General features: G+C 39.2%; 1 protein-coding gene across 5 annotated transcripts in view; it reads left to right on the top strand.

Annotated features, from left to right (window-relative positions):
• CCSER2 (coiled-coil serine rich protein 2) overlaps positions 1–13,017 on the top strand; it is a 128,042-nt gene that overhangs the window by 52,159 nt on the left and 62,866 nt on the right. The gene's annotated exons all lie outside the window — the stretch shown is intronic.

The raw sequence follows: 13,017 nt of genomic DNA, 5'->3' as shown, positions 1-13,017 counted from the left end.
ACTCCTGGCTGAGCTCAGAGAACCATGAGGAAATTAAACCCACATTGGCCTTGTTCAAGGCAAGTGCCTTACCTGTGGTACTATCTCTTCAGCTCATCGTTTGGCTCTTCATTCGAACTCCTTTTTATGCACACATTTATGATACATATAGACTTACTTTGTTTACATTAAACTAGGTTAATTGGCTCCCAGACTGGGCTAAAAGGGCAATATCTGGAGGTAATTTGGTGGTTAATACTAAAGGACCTATAGCAACTAGTTAGTTAGGAATGCTGCTTAATTCTCTAAATAGAATGGTATTTACAGCAAAGAAATTCCACTATTATTGAGAAATCCTCTGCTAGACAATGTATGAGGTAATGCTGAAGCACCAGCTTTTGGTGTTGGTGGAAAAAAAAAGAAAAATTTTTTAACTTTTATAAAGTCTGTTATTGATCTTGAAAATTCAAAGCAATTTAGTATTCTAAGCTGCTTTGATCTTGGATTATCGCCATTTTCTTTTCTGCCTCTTGTTAGTTGTGGTAGCGGAAGAGTATCAATGCTTTGCATATGTCAGTTATTTACTTTGGTCTGTGGGTAAGTGTGAAGTATTTCATTGAGCCTATTGTCCCAAACTTATCTTGGGGTCCAAGTGGGAAGAAAGTGTAGTTTTCTAACATGTATCTGGAAGATTAGGGAATCAGATGTATACCTGGGTATATACTAGATCTCTTTCCACGCATTTATATATGTTTATTTGAAGAAACATTGCAGACAATGTACATAAAATTCTTATGTGTTTAAGAATGGCAGGTATGTTTAAAGAAACTATTGCTCATTATGTAAAACATAATTTTCAAGTGTTTGTATTAGAAAGTTTGTAGTCTGTGGATATGTTTAATTCCAAGTAGATTGTAGGCTGTGTAGTTTTCTACATTCATATTCGACATTAAAAATAATCATTGTTACCAGAGACTTTCTGAGTTTCACAGACATAAAAAAACAGGTATTTAATTTGGAGATACTTTATCTATTTCATTAGATAAAATAACGGATTATAGTTTAGAATGTTAGATATTCTCTTTCTGGGACTTCTTTAAACGTATGTGCTGAAAGTGGAATGAACGTTGTCCAGCAGATGGCAGCAATAAGCAGTTTAGTAGCTGGTCATTTTCAGAGGTTTTCCGTACAGTTCGATATTCCTGTAACTTAAAGACAAAATAGTCTTCAAAAAGACTCAGAACATACATGAACCAACTAAAGATTGCACTATTTGTGTGGCATTTGGGTTTCCAAAAAAACTGAGCCTCTGGGATTGAATTTGCACTCGTGGGAATTGACCTCTCTGGCCCCAAGCTTGCAAGACAGGTGTATTTGCTGTATCCTTGGGTACAAGGACATTGAGAAGGACATCCTCCTTTTCCTCCTCCTCCTCTTCCCCCCTCCTCCTCCTCCTCTACTTCCTTCTTCTCCTCCTTTATCTCTTCCTCCACCTTCTGCTCCTCCTCCTCCTCCTCTTCCTCCTCACTCCTCCTCATCTTCCTTCTCCCATCCCCCTTTCCCATCTTCTTGCCACACTCAGCAGTGCTCAGGGCTAACTCCTGGATCTGCGCTCAGGTGTAGGATAACATAGCTTCAGGTAGTTTAGGTTTATTGGGTTACTCCCGTCACAGTGCTCCCATTCCTCTTTGTTTATTTGTAGCTTCTTTCTTAGTGTTCTGTTGACTTGTAAATAATGTTTTTCTCTTCTCCTTGAGTCCTTTGCATAGTTTATTCAGAGCAAGTCCTTTTTGTATGGACACAGGAAGACTTAACAAATGTTATGCTTTTGTAACCTGGGAGTCATTTGACTCTACATGATATTTTCCTCCAGGGCATCTGTTCTCTTGACCTAAGCCTCAGCTGCCCTTACTTCCTAGCATCCCCAAAGCAGGGTCCCCGACATGGGACGAGAAGGACCCAGGGCAAGCGGTGAGTTGTGTGCTACCCTGGCATCGAGATGGGCCTGGCCAAAGTGCCTAATGCTTAACTATAAGTTAAGAGCTTGATTATGGACAAATGTTGTCATGATCCAAACAGTGATAACTAGATTTGGACCCTGCTAGGGTGAGGAATGATTAATCTGGCCTGAGTGCTGTGGTCTGAGCCTGTGGCAAGATGTTGCCAGGAGAGCTGCCTTGCAAACCTCAATGTATCTCTTGCTATGTCCATACAAAAATAACTAGTATTAAGATGTTAATAAGTGTCTGGACTAAGGAAAAGAAAAAACCTTAAGAGTCAGGAAGGGCTTTGGAATGCCCTGCCCTCAGGAAGGGCTTTCTTATGTTGATTTTGCTACCTGGCTGGGTGTAGCCTAGAGGGCAAGGTGGGAGAGACAAGTAGGAGGAGAGATGAGAAAAGCCAGAAAGCAGCAGCAGTTGATCCAGAGAGAGGCCAGAGCTGGGAGTGCGGGAGATGAGAAAGATGGAAGATTGAATAAACGGTAACTAATCAGCAACCAGCTTGGTCCTCATTCTTCCTTCGCCTGTGCTTGACCACCGGCCGTCCCGATCCAGGATCCAGTCCACACACTGCGGTTCCAGGGCACCGAACGTGGGCGGTGAGACAGAGCCGCCCGGAGAGCCCGCGAGTGCTCACGCCCCTCAGCGTTCCTTAGTTTTTTACACTCAGGGATCACAGCTGGAGGGGCTTGAGAGCTATATGAGGTGCCAGGGACTGAACCTGATTCAACCACATGCAAGGCAAGCACCCTGTCTGATATATTGTTTCTCCAGCCCTGGTACCTCTTTCCTTCCTTGTGCTGGGGACTGAATCCTGGGCCTTACATTTGTGAGGCTTGCACCCTATCACGGAGCCACATCCCTGACCTTTTCTTCAAATCCGTGACGTGTAAGCTATAGTGTTGATTTTCAGCATTTCTTTCATACTATAGATTGTTACAAAGAGAAAGCAGTAGCACCCTAGTGGTAAGTTACCAGTCTATTCTAATGTGTTTTACTTAATTTTATTTATGTTTACTTTTTTTTTTTTGCTGCTGTATATTTAATCAGGAAGAATAAGATTACATTTCTTCTACTGTTTGCAACACAATTAAAATTTAAGGAATGTAACCTCACACCTCTATATAAGTCTCCCTGGCACAAAGTTCTACTCTCATCGCCCTCTTGCAGTGACCCCTTCTGTCCATTCCTTTTACCACCGTATTCTCTTTCCTGCTAAGTAGCCAACATACTTTTCACAAAGCATAAGTTACTAATTTTTGAAGTATTATGCTTTGATTAGTGCTGGGACCAAGAGCTCAAACCCTGGTGCTGTATCGTGCCCTCTACCACCCCCAATTCCCTCCAAGGTGTGTGAGCCTAGTTTGACCCTGATGTCTGTCCCCTGTATTAGGCCGGGAGTGACCTTCTTGTTTCTAGCACTGCTGGGGGAAATCTTTCCAAATAATTCATGTTAAGTTTTGTTGTGTAAGACATTTATTATTTTTAATGCTTTTATATACACTATGTATATATGTTTTACAATTTATATAAGTGTCGCATAATCATCTGAAACTTTTCAGGTTTTGTTTGTTTTTGTTTGGGAGCCACACCCAGCCGTTTTCAGGGCTTCTGCCTGATTCTGTGTTCAGGGGTCAACCCTGGTGGGCTCCGGAGCCTTGGTGCTAGACCACTTGCAGGGCAGGCACCCTACCTGTTGTACTATTACTCTCTGGTTCTGCAACTTCGTTTTTAAGCCCTGAGTTTTCGTCCTTGTTTTGTGATGAATGGTTATTTAAATTATAGGTTCGCACATTTTTAATGCTGCATATTTTTTATGCTGTCACTGTGTAATGTCACTAAACTGTGCCTTTTTTGTTTCTTCTAAACATTTGATCTCAACTAATAATATTTAGGCTGCAGTAATGAAAGTTACATCTCTTTTATTATGTATGTCAGGATCTCTCTAGGGTGTAAATATAGAAACAGCATTATTGAATCACATATGGACCTTCAACTTTACTATAGGATTCCAAATATTTTCCTAACTATATATTTTCCAATATATATTTCCCAGAAGTGAATTAAAATATCTGTTGTGTTTTATCTTTACTCTACTTGCTCTTATCTGACTTAAAAACTTTTTGCCAGTTTGGTGAATGTGAAATAGCATATCACTTAAATGTGCATTTATATAATTTTTCATGTATTTACTTTTTAAAAAATTTTATTTGAGTTGTTGCATTTACAAACAAGGGTTTTTCTTATTTGGGTTGTTTTCTTATTGATAAGAGAATGTTTATATCAGAATTTCTGTTAAATGTGTTATAGATACTTTTCTCTCTCACTAATGGACTTGAATTTTTTTGTGTGCCTCTTTGGGGAGGATAGGATTTGCACTTTTGACCATGTCTGTTGGTGCTCAGACATTACTCCCACCTCTCTGCTTAGGGTTCACTGATGGCAGTGCTCAGGGAGCCAGGAAGTTCTGGGACTTGAACTTGCAAGGCATGCGCTCAGCCCCTTGAGCTGTCCTTCTGGCCTTTGATGTGCCTTTAACCAGCATAGCTTTAACTTTTGATGTAATCAAATTCATTGAGTGAGAGAGAGAGAAAGTGAGTGAGAAAGAGAGAGGGAGGAGGGAGAGAGAGAGAGTAAGAGAGAATGAGAATATTTCAGATATCCTTTCCATATTAGGGCCATACAGGTAGGTATTTTGTATATTGAGAGAAAGCATAGGACATTGCTTAAGCCTGGACTATGCAGGCTTAATTTGAAACACTCTCTTCTAAGCTAGCAGTATGTCTTTGAATTCTTTAAATGTTCTCCTTTGAATTTTTTTTTTTTAGCTTTTTGTTTGTCATCCTGGAGATAAAACTTCTTACATGTGAGGAGAATCTTTTTCTTTCATTTCTCCCCACCCTCGCCAAATTGCGATTATAATAAAACTATTTTTACTGTTGCTATTAGGAATTGCATGATGAAATTGTGTAATATCCATGCGATCAATACTTTCAATAAATTACGAATTTCATTTTTTGTCTACCTGCTGGGATTTCTGTAAACATTAAATAAGGTCTTACCTGCATCATACCTAATTCCAGGGATATAACAAGAAGCCAGCATTATTTGTTTGTTAGTATTTTATCATCTTCTGGGTTTTTTTTTTCCCATTTAAAGCATTAATTCTTGAGACTTTGGTATGAGGCATAATAATTTTTCCTCATTAAAATTTTTTCCTATTTGGAATCCACTGCAGAAACGTTAGCATAGAAGGCCTGGGATTGCTGTCTTTATAGTAGGCTAGTCTGTTAGCAGTGAACAGTTTCCCTACAGTGACATAAAACTTCGTTAGCACAGTAAAAATGGCTCGGTGTACCTAAACTGGTTTGTACAATGTTATTTATGCTGAGCAACAAATTTCTTTCTGGTATTCTGGGGCTTTAGTGCATGCAAAGGCAGAAGGTACTCATATAACCAGCTCTGGGAAGAAACAAACTTAAGAACATCGGTAATGGGTGAAATTTCATTTGTTGTCACAACTTGTGGCTAGATGAAGTCAGCACTTTCTCTATGACTCAGTAAGAGAGGACTCTTGGAACCCTCACCTATTTATTTCAGCTTTGCCCCATATGCTTTTCCCCAGCTTTTGGCCTATTTTATTTTGTATTCCTTTGCCTGTGCAATACAAGTCTCAATTTTTAATACGATTGTATGCGGAATTATGTAAACTCTTCCTCAGGAATCTTCTAACCTTGGAGTGTCTTGACCTGACATGAGAACTGAGTAGAAGTTATCTTTGTAACCTGTATGACAGAGGATTTTTTGTTTGCTTGCTTTGCTTTATTTTTTGGCAGCACCTGGCTCTGCTCAGGGTTTACTCTTGGCTCTGTGCTGAAGCGTCACTCCTGGTGGGCCTCAGGACCATATGTGGTGCCAGGGATTGAACCTGCGGTAGCCCTGGGCAAAGCAAGTGTCCTGCCTACTGTACTATTGCTCCAGCCCCAGGTAGAACTTTTTTATTTATTTTTTATTTATTTATTTTTGCTTTTTGGGTCACACCTGGCGATGCACAGGGGTTACTCCTGGCTCTGCACTCAGGAATTACTCCTGGCGGTGCTCAGGGGACCATATGGGATGCTGGGAATTGAACCTGGGTCGGCCGAGTGCAAGGCAAACGCCCTACCCACTGTGCTATCGCTCCAGCCCCCTAGGTAGAACTTTTTTAAAGTTACTTTATTTCTTTTTTTCCCCTTGAAATGGGGAAGGCACATTCATGTTTGCTCAAGAACTACTTTTGACTCAGTGCTCTGGGGTAGCTCTCGGGGCAGCAGAGACCATATGGTGCTGGAGATTGAACTCAGTCCTCTTGCTTTCAAACTCAGCCAGCTAAGCTACCTCTCTGGTCCAGATAGGCTTTTTGTGGGGTGAGGGGGGAGTCAGTGTCAGAAATCAAGCCCAGGCCTTACACATGCAAGGCAAGGGCTCTGTTATTAAACCATAGTCCTGGTCCATCTTTCATGTTATTATAATAATCCTTTGAAGTAGATATTTACTAGTTTGTTCAGGAATACAGTAGGTAAAAAAGGGCATATGTCAATGCAGAAGATTATGTGTTTAGTAAATGGATTAAGAAGATCTGGAGGTAGGAATGATCTTGGAGTAAAGTCTGAGGAACTATGGGAAGTTATAGAGGGGAGGAATAGGAGGAAAGGAGACTGTTAGCGTAGAGTTTTTTTCTGGAGTTCAGAGGATCTAGATCTTTCTCTTGGGGGCTGAAGCAGTAGAACAGCGGGTAGGACATTTGCCTTGCATGTGGCCCACCAGGGTTCCATCTCCGGCATCCCATATGGTCCCCCCCAACTACCACCAGGAGTAATTCCTAAGTGTAGTGCCAGGAGTAACTCCTGAGCATCGCCTGGTGTGACTCCAAAAGAAAAAAAAATTAGACTTTTCTCTTTAAAGTTTACGTTTGGGTGGGAGAGGGGCAGGTGGAAGTGACTTGAGAATGGGGGGACATGGGTGGAGGTTTTAGTGCTGGAACAACATTGTATGTATGAGAGGAACCTTGTCATTAGCAGTATTGTGCCTCAAGTTAAAAAAGAAAACAGCATACAAAAGTGTAAGGGAATCTGTTGGAGGATGCTAAGCTGGGAAGGGACTCATTTGAATTGCGTTTTTTGTTTTGTTTTGCTTTTTTAATTTTATTGAATCTCCCTGAATTACAAGCTTTCATGTTTGGGGTACAATCACACAGTGATCAAACACCGATCCCTCCACCAGAGCACATTCCCCACACCAATATCCCCGGTATATCCCCCCTTTCCCACCCACCCCCTGCATTTTTAAAATGTCCTGAGGGAACTGTGCAAGATGCTGGAGGCGGCAGTTGTAGTGAGGAATGGCAGTAACTTGGACTAAGGCGGTGGCACAGTAGAGATCAAGAGGAGTGGAAATGGTTTGGAACTTTCTAAACATCCTGTAGTTAGGTAAATGTCTTCTTCCTTAAATTTGGGACATTCTTAGCTATTATTTCCCACCAGTAATTTTAACCTCTGTCTTTCCCTGTCTTTCTGAGAAAAGTATCACCTCTGTACTTTCAGAAGTTATCACTAGGATTTTTGTATTCTGCTAAAATTGTCCTAAATTACCAGTTTAGCATGTTATTTTCTGCTGGTCTTCTTGCTCCTTTCCATATTAAATCAAACCCCTTTGACTATTTCTCCATGCTCTGTTTTCACTTGTTCTGAAAAGTCACTTGTAATGTCCAGCTTTTGCAAGATGTGGAGAATATAGTTGATATTTTGTTCGAGCGGGCACTAGTAATGTCTCTCATTGAGAGACTTATTGTTACTGTTTTTGGCATATCCAATACACATGGGTAGCTTGCCAGGCTCTGCCTCGAGGCTGGATATTCTCGGTAGCTTGCCGGGCTCTCCAAGAGGGTTGGAGGAATGGAACTCTGGTCGGCCTCATAAAAGGTGAACGCCCAACTGCTGTGCTATTGCTCCAGTTAATATTTAGTTATCTTTTAATCACTCTCTTGGCTTCTGGCCTAAGTCAGTGTTCTCTATACATGTTTTGAAATGGGTGCCCTGATAACCTGCCATTTAACTCATAAGAGGTAGAAATAATGATATTCTTTAATATTGTTCAGTGTTTTCCCATATACATTGTGACATAACCATATGTCATAATAGTTGAAAGTAACTAAAAATGTGATGGTGGCATAGATGTGGTAGTAGAGGGACAGCTTACAGAAAGTAGAGAACGTCCTAATGTAGGTAATTGAAAATCTTAGACTGTTTTGACACTTAGGACTATGTGTTCTGATACAGAATACAGATCTTGATAGCGTGAGTGGGGTCCAACATAATTGTTTAATGTATAGAGGGACAATGTAAGATAAGAAATTTGAATTTTTCTTTCTGTTCCTTTTTGCCAGATTATCCTCTTCCATGTGCATTTTGATCTTTTAATATAACTTTTATGTTTGGAGTTTAAATTTATCATAGTTATTGTGACCCCTCTAATATAATATTTTCCTGCACTCTATATGGTTTCTTAAGGAGTCTATGAAGTTTAGTTATTATTAAGCTGCTGCTATGCCCAAGAATATTGTTGAGTATTTAAGATGCATGAATAAGACTGTTTTTGTTCTTAATGAATTCAAAGTCTAGTATGACAGGCAGATATAATAAGTAATTATTGTGTAGTTTTATAAATTATACCATGTATTCTATGATGAAAGTGCATGCAAGCTCAAAGTAACACACAAGGGAAGTGTAGCTGTGTGTAAGAGAGTGTGTGTGATCAGAAGGCTTCAAGAGAAGAGGTAGCATCTGAGTTGAGTTTCAAAGAACGGACACACAGTTGAGCAGCTGGACAAGGAAAAGAGGATGGCGTTATTAGGCACAGGGACAACATATTACAATGGGATGGAGATTTTATAAAGTCATGATATATAAAGAAGAATATCATTCTTCCTAATAGTTGGAGAGGGGCTACAGGGAAAGATAGGATATTAAAACAGAAAGGGAGAAAGAAATCATGTATTTATTAGTTGGAAAGACAGATTTTTTTTTAGAGAATAGTTTTTTTAAGTAGTAAAAAGAAGATACACAGTTTTTATTTTTAAGTCTTTATACTCTAGTATATGGGACCATGAGCAGAATATCTTTTTCTGAAAATATATTTTTGCCTTATTAAAATGGAGCTATTGAACTATCTAAACTCATTCTGGGTGAAAATTTGCATTTCAGACAAAGATTATAAAGATTATAAATTTTAAAGTAATTTGTTAATAAAGTATATTTTTTTACCACCATTTTCATCCTCTTTTTCTAACACAATATCTATCATAGAAAAGATATACAATGAGTGGTTTCTGTGTAATGCATCAGATGAATATAGAGTAGATGTGGTCAGTGAAAATACTGATATAACATCCTATTTCTTACAGTTCTTCTCATTAACTTTAACATTTATTATTTCCTCAGTAGTGACTGGTCCTGGGAACAAGCCTATTTTCGCACCTGTGGGCAGAGTGCTTTGGGTTTCCTGGACATAGATTGAATTGATCAATTTGAACCAAGAGGAGTGAGGATTTTGGTTGGTTACCATGGAGGTTCTGTCTTAGGGGAGCACAAAGAGGGTGGGGAATTCATCCTGACTTAGACTCTTCAGCCTCTTATGTAGGGGTCACCTACACTGGTGCTTACAAAAGGGTTTAGTCTTAGTTTAGCGTCCTCATTGGACATTTAGCTGAAGAAACTGGGTGCCAAGGCAACAGTCAGTACTATGAAGTGGCTTAGCTAGGCTAGCAAACATGTTAATGGAAATCTGCCACTTACCTTTGTAATTAGTGTGCCTGGAGTTATCTGAAAACTATAACATTTAAAGTAAGGTAATATAAGAGGGACTAAGTTAAGCCAAGGAGAATTTGGGCTTATTGCTAAGGTGCTGCAACATATTGCAAGACTGTCGGGGTCAGTTACTTGCAACCACTAGAATTCCTAACTCTTAACTCTTTTCACCCTTCCTTTCAGTGCTAAACTGACAGATTTTATTAGTTACACCGGGAACATATTTAAACTATAAACAGAACAAGCATTAAGAATCTTCTTAGATTTAAAACAGAAGAAACAGAAATACATCCAATGACTGTTGAGAACAACAGGATGTGTTAGGTTTTTCTGCAATGAATTCCCAAAACCTACTTTGTAAAAAATAGCACAGATTAATTTTCTTAGTTTATGGGGTAGAATCAATAAAACCTTAGGCTAATTTTAGATGTCAGCAGGGCTGTATTCCATTTGGGGGCTCTACAGGAAATCCAGTTCCTTAGTTTTTCTAATTTCTAGAAGCTGCCCTTGATGGTCAGCCCCTTTTCCTACAGTTAAAAGTGAGCCTGATGCACCCTTTTCACCATTCTTCCTTTGACTTTTCTACTGCTATCCCTTTCTCCTTTAAGGAGTGATTGTATTTGACTCACCCAGATAATCCAGGAAAATTTGATCTATTTTTAAGGTCAATTGAGTGGCAACGAAAATTATGTTTGTAATATTAACTTCCCCCTTTGCTTTGTAATATAACATTTCCAAGTTTCAGAGATTATCAGGAAAATTATGTTATTTCTTTGAAGTTCCTACTTTCACCCTAGTAGAATTCGTAAAACTTCACATTTTAGGGGGCTTGAGCAATAGGCAAGTGGGTAGGCACTTGCTTTGCATGTGGCTGACCTGGGTTCAATCCCCAGAACCCCAGAGGTTTCACCTAGTTTTCAGGATCCCTGAGCACAGAGCCAGGAGTAAGCTTTGAGCATTGCCAGATGTGGCCCCCAAATAAAAATAAATATTTTATTTAAAGATTATCCCAAATTAGCCTTAGACCTAATTATAAAGGGTAAAAAAATTAAAAGACAGTTTCTGCAAAAAAAAAAAAAAATGTGACCTGAGATAGATGCAGTTACTATAAATTATGCCAAAAATGTGATCCATAGCAGGAATAATTGGATTTAATCAAATTAAAATCTTTATTGAAAACAATCAAGAGAATGAAAAGTCAAACTACAGAATTTGCAAAATATTTGTGAATTTGCAAAATATTTGTAAATTTGCAAAATTGTAAATCACTTATTAAGAGACTTTTATACAGGGTGTATAAAGAACTCTTAAAATTCAGGGGCTGGAACAATAATAGCACAGCAGGTAGGGCATTTGCCTTGCACGCGGGCGATCCGGGGTTCGATTCCCAGCATCCCATGTGGTCCCCTGAGCACCGCCAGGGTTGATTCCTGAGTTCAGAGCCAGGAGTAACCCCTGTGCATCGCCAGGTGTGACCCAAAAAGCAAAAAAAAAAAAAAAAAAAAATTCTTAAATTCTTAAATTTATGTACTTTCACTAAATTCTTAAATTCAGCACCTAAGTAAATTTCATGTACTTTCACTAAATTCTTAAATTCAGCACCTAAATAAAACAACTCCAGCAAAATATTCTAAGGGACTTGAGCAGACATCTAACCAAGAAGGATTGAAGGTTGGATGCACATAAGCACATGAAAGTACTCGTCATAATTGTTCAGCATCATGATGCTAATATATGTATTATTATAGCTAAATAAAGGAAGCTTCAAGTCCTGGTAAAGATGTTGAACTAGAAATTTAATGCATAATTAGAAAGCAGAGTATTACAGAAACTCTTCAGTGGTTTAACTGTTTCTTACGAAGGTAAACATGTACTTTCACTAAATAGACTCCTTCACTGCGTGTTTAACCTAGGGAGATGTACCTTGTATTCACAAAAAAACTTGCATTAGTGTTCCATTGCAGCTTTATTTATAGTAGTTAAATCTGGAAAAACCACAATGTCCTAGAATGAGTAAATGGATACAAAAACTGGTACAATGGAACACTAAACAGTAGTTGAAAGGAATAGGTTACTGATCTATTTGTGACTGAAATTACTACTAAAGGTACTTTGCTGCTTGAAATAAGCCAGTTTCTGAGGCTGAAGCAATAGTATAGCAGTTAGGGCCTTTGATGCACACATGACTGACCCGGGTCCAATACCTGTATGTCATATGGTGACCCTGGTCCACCAGGAGTGATTCTGAGCTGAGAGCTATGAGTAAGCCCTGAACACTGCTAGGTGTGGCCCATAAACCAAAGGGAAAGAAATAAAGCCAGTTTCAAAACGTTTATTACACTGTTAGTCCATCTATACAAATTCTTAATAGAACCATAATGATAGAGAATAGATCATTAATAGAGTTTTAACTGGAAGAAGGATGTGATTCCAATGGATAGTACAAGGGAGGTTGCTTTTTAAAAAAAATTTTTTGTGTGAAAAAAGCTTTATTTGTGCCCCAGTTTTTTTTTAACCTAAATTCATGTTTTGATATTTACGAACTATATTCCAAAATGGACTGGAGTGATAGCACAGCAGGTAGGGGGTTTGCTGCCAGCTTGCACGAAGCTGACCGGAGTTTGATTCCTTCGTCCTTCTTGGAGAACCCGGCAAGCTACCGAGAGTATCCCGCCCACAGGGCAGAGCCTGGCAAGCTCCCCGTGGTGTGTTTGATATTACAGAAACAGTAGTAAGTCACAATGGAGACGCTACTGGTGCGCGCTCCAGCACAGTGCTACAGTGCCATATTCCAAAATAAAGACTTTCAATTACATGGTAGTTGAAAGAAATTAGTGGTGCTTTTTATTTGTCAGATTTAGACATTATTCAGTTAATTATATATGAAAAAGATTGTTGAATGGAGCATTGGTTCCTCCCATAATTATTTATCCATGTTTTATTCTTTTGAATGGAAGATTGTTTTCAGAGGCCAAGGTTGTTGCATGAAAATTCTGTTCACATTAGCTCAGTCAAGATTTTAATTCCACTGAGTCTTGTGGGAACCCTCTGGAAGCTGGAGAATTTGTAGATTAGAAAGGTTTTCTTTGTCATCTTCCTAGCTGTTGGTAGTGCCAATGGTCTCCCAGTTAAAACAGGTGTGTGTTGATCTTGGCCCCTAACCAGTTGCAGGCCTTGGCAGTTTCAGAAGGTGC

Source organism: Sorex araneus, chromosome 11, assembly GCF_027595985.1.
Source record: "Sorex araneus isolate mSorAra2 chromosome 11, mSorAra2.pri, whole genome shotgun sequence".
Lineage (NCBI taxonomy): Eukaryota > Metazoa > Chordata > Mammalia > Eulipotyphla > Soricidae > Sorex > Sorex araneus.
This window is presented reverse-complemented; position numbering and strand designations above follow the sequence as displayed.